This window comes from Pinus tabuliformis, chromosome 1_2 (assembly GCF_031772625.1).
Source record: "Pinus tabuliformis cultivar Carrire ecotype Pingquan chromosome 1_2, CPIR1, whole genome shotgun sequence".
NCBI classification, from domain to species: domain Eukaryota; kingdom Viridiplantae; phylum Streptophyta; class Pinopsida; order Pinales; family Pinaceae; genus Pinus; species Pinus tabuliformis.
Genome location: NC_142298.1, coordinates 316,040,534 through 316,044,724, shown reverse-complemented (window position 1 = coordinate 316,044,724; position 4,191 = coordinate 316,040,534). Strand labels below are relative to the sequence as shown.

At 30.7% G+C, this 4,191-nt stretch overlaps 1 non-coding gene across 1 annotated transcript; it reads left to right on the top strand.

Moving 5' to 3' along the window:
* The first annotated feature begins 231 nt into the window (after positions 1-231).
* On the top strand, positions 232-305 carry TRNAV-UAC (transfer RNA valine (anticodon UAC)). The gene has a single exon. It is a non-coding gene; the product is annotated as a tRNA-Val (tRNA).
* The last annotated feature ends 3,886 nt before the right edge of the window (positions 306-4,191 follow it).

Sequence of the window (4,191 nt, the reverse complement as noted above, 5' to 3'; positions counted from 1 at the left end):
ACCGAACTCCATTATTACTTTTCTTCTTTCAACTGTAACAATCTGCATCGACGCATAGTCTTTTTTGTCGCCATCATAATTATAATGTCGTTCATCTCAACTATATTGACCACCCAGTCTCACTATTCCAGAATTCACTTCTGTGGCATCATTGTTCCTTATTTCAGTCTTAATTAATATAAACGACGTAAGATATGTTATATTCATATGCTTATCATAATATCAACACCTGGTGCTGTGGTGTAGTCGGTTATCACGTCAGTCTTACACACTGAAGGTCCCCAGTTCGAACCTGGGCAGCACCATTACTTGGAAAATTTTAAAGTTCCCCAGTTGGAACCTGTGTGGCAAACCCCATTAATTTTTAACTTTCCCAGTTCGAAACTGGACAAGTTCCCCAGTTGGAACCTGTGTGGCAAGCCCCCCCATTAATTGGAAAATTTTGAAGTTCCCCAGTTGGAACCTGTGTGGCAAGCCCCATTAATTGGAAAATTTTTAACTTTACCATTTCGAAACTGGACAGCACCATTAATTGGAGGATTTTGTTATTAATTCGGGAAACTGGTTGAATTAGTTGATAGTTATTTACAAATTTTTTTAACTTTCCCAGTTCGAAACTGGACAGCACCATTAATTGGAGGATTTTGTTATTAATTCGGGAAACTGGTTGAATTAGTTGATAGTTATTTACAAGTTTGTTATTAGTTCAGGAAACTGGTTGAATTAATTAATAGTTATTTACAATTTTGTTATTATTTCAGGAAATTAGTTGACTTAATTAATAGTTATTTATACCGAAATAAATAATAAAGCGAGTGGAAAATTTTGCACCATTATTTGGAAAATTGCGAGTAAATAATAAATAATTATTTAATAGTTGTTTACACCGAAATAAATAATAAAGCGATGGAAAATTTTGTTAATATTTCAAGAAATTTGTTGAATTAATTAATAGTTATCTACACCGAAATAAATAATAATTATTTAATAGTTATTTACACCGAAATAAACAATAAAGCGAGTGGAAAATTTTGTTATTATTTTAAGAAATTGGTTCAATTAATTAATAGTTATTTATACCGAAATAAATAATAAAGCAAGTTGTTTTTTATTTTTTTAAGTTTTTCTGGTAGGTTTTTTTGGTCTAATTTCTTAACATTTGGCAGGAATTTATTGAAATCACAAGTTTGATGGGTAACCCCTCCACAATCCAAGTGCTTTAAGGGTGTTTGAGGGTGTTGAATCCATATATATAGTCAAAAAACCATTTTAAATAACACAAATCAAGATTTCACCATCAAAGTTTCCGCGAGAAAGTTCAAAAAGTCGCACTAAAGACAACTCCATAATAAAGTTCTCCAACTAGTGGTGTTGTCTATTAAATTAAAACAAGAATACCCCTTTCTTGTTTGTGAGACAAACAACCCACCTCGGCACAACGATTTCACACAAATCAAGATTTCACTTCAAAATGTTCATCCGAAAAATTTAAAAAGTAACACTAAAATCAACTCCATAATAAAGTTCTCCAACTAATGATGTTGTCTATTAAATTAAAATTAGAATACCCCTTCTTATTTGAGGGACAAATTTTATCTTAAAAACTATAAAATATTTTATTATCCATCTGATTTTAAATATTGTAAATTTCTTATTATTTAATTTGTTTAAAATATGAATTTATTAGTTTGTGTGAATACAATGAAATTGAAATTGTAAGCCAAAAAAATAAAAGTGTGTAATTTGATTTTCAAATAATTTAATTTAATTGTATTGTATTGCTCCATCGTTTATGTCTATCATTTTTATAATTGTTATTACATTTATTCATACAAACCCCAACAACCTATAAAACCTATAATAGTAATATACCTAAATTATCAAAAACATACTTAAATCACCAAAAACATAGATTTATGCATGGTGAGTTCCATGTGAAAGTGTATCGGATGCATTTTTTTATGTCAACAAATTAAAATAACTGCGTATGAAGGATATTTTAATAAACACACACAAAATTGAGAATTAGTGGTAAAATCAAGAGTTTAATGCACATTAATTTGTTAAAAAGATATTAAAGAAGTGGGTATACATTTTATTTTTCCAAAATTGTAAGTGAGAAAAGAGAAAAATCTTTATCCTAACAAGAAGTGGCAGAGAACACCAAATATTCAACAACAGTTACTAAACTCCAGTGAATGATCAAATACGAAAAGAGCTACTAGAGCAGAAGTAGTGAAAATCATGGATAAAGCCTCATTGCCAAAAAATAAATTTTCATATATTTGATTATAGAACATTGGAGAGAAAAAAATGGATGGAATAGTTCAACATTCACAATGGGAATATCTAAGAAATGAGAAAGGTCAAACATATTGAGATTCATAAGTTGCAACATGAGAACTTAACCAAAATAAACTCAAAGTTCTATAATAAACAAGGAGAAAACAACACTAAGGCAACACAAGACTTGACGATGAAGAAATCAATAAAATGTAATCCTAGCGAAAGAAAGTAAACATGGATAAGTTGTGAGAGATAGAGAGAGAGGTGCCCTTAGGCGTAAAACACTTAATACGTGAGATGAAGAAGATTATAATATGATAATTTACAAATAAGACAATTGTGGTGTTATGGACCTATGACATGATGACTAGGTTGACCTTATCCATGACCTATTATTTTAATAAATGATTCACCAATGCCTAGCCAATTGCATTAATGACATAAGATATGTTTATTGCAACCAAATGTGAGGATTACACGATGTTTGACAACCCCATGTAACCTAAATGAAGGCCACACATAAAAGTGATGAAATAAAATTGAGAGTGGATTTATGGATACCTAACTCAACATAGAGACAATCATGGTTGAAATACAAATGTTAATGGGTTTATGAATGCCTAATTGAATACAAGGTCAAATGTGGTCGAATATGAAGATTGCACTATTGCATTCGATATCCCCTCTTAATCTAAACAAGAGGTCATGAAGAGAGGACATTCCATCACAAGATACATCCCTTTTTAATTTTGAATAGGAGCTAAATAGATAGTCCTCCCTAAATTGCTCATCTCCTACACCAATATAATTCCACAAGTTGGTAAAGACAACTTTTGATAGAGGTATATAAGCAAGATCCATTGTAATATGCTAAGAATCATTCATATAATCATCTATAAAAAATATTGGGATAGATCTTATAGACCTATTACTAAAAACTACATCAAGGAAGGTGAATCATGTAGCTATCCCATTAAAACAAGTGGTGTTAGGCCCACAAATGTCACTATAAACCAATAGTTGAGAATTAGGCCTTGCATCACAGTAATATCAAGAATTTATCATAAAATCATAAACTCATAAAACATAAAGAACATATCCAAATGTCGTGGTTCAATAATGATTTATCACATCTTGGAACATGTAAGGCCCAGTATACAAAATGCACCACCAAATGTGCAACATAACAAGAGTCATTTTGGATTCAGCAACAATGTCGAGGAAATCTTTGTATGTACATCAATAAGAGGATGTAATTAAAAATGTGATAGATCCATTATAATAGGAAGATGGTCATCCCTAAAAGAATCCTTGCTAAGGAGTGGAAACGATACTAGCAAATAGTAAACAAAAATTACACCAAATATAATATATGTAAAAGAAGGATCATATAGACTCTAGATAATATATTGAATATGCACATATGTATTTGATATAAAAGAACTTAAAATGAAAAATCAACAAATCATACTCTAACTAAGGGTTTGGCACAATAGATCAAAACCATATGTAGAATGCATTACCTTATGTGCATTATAGCAAGTTTGAGTAGTATCGTAGAAAATAACCTTGTCGCAACATGTTACTCTTGAAAATTCTTTAATTTCCTAAATACAAGCGATGAAAGACTTGGACATGTATCTCCCCTTATGACATAAAGTGCATATATGTTTTTTATTTAATTAGCCCAAATATAAGTAGCCCAATTTACTAGGGAAAGTATCCACTTTGAGTACATTATATTCAAAGATTATGCATATAGGTATGAAAAGATCACCTTGATTAGATCCCAAAAAAGGAAAATGGTAATAACTTCTTCCAAGCAATCTACAATATATGAAATATGAATAGGTATGGAATAAGCATTAGTTGAAGAGTGCACCCCATAGAGCTCGAGGGGTTAGC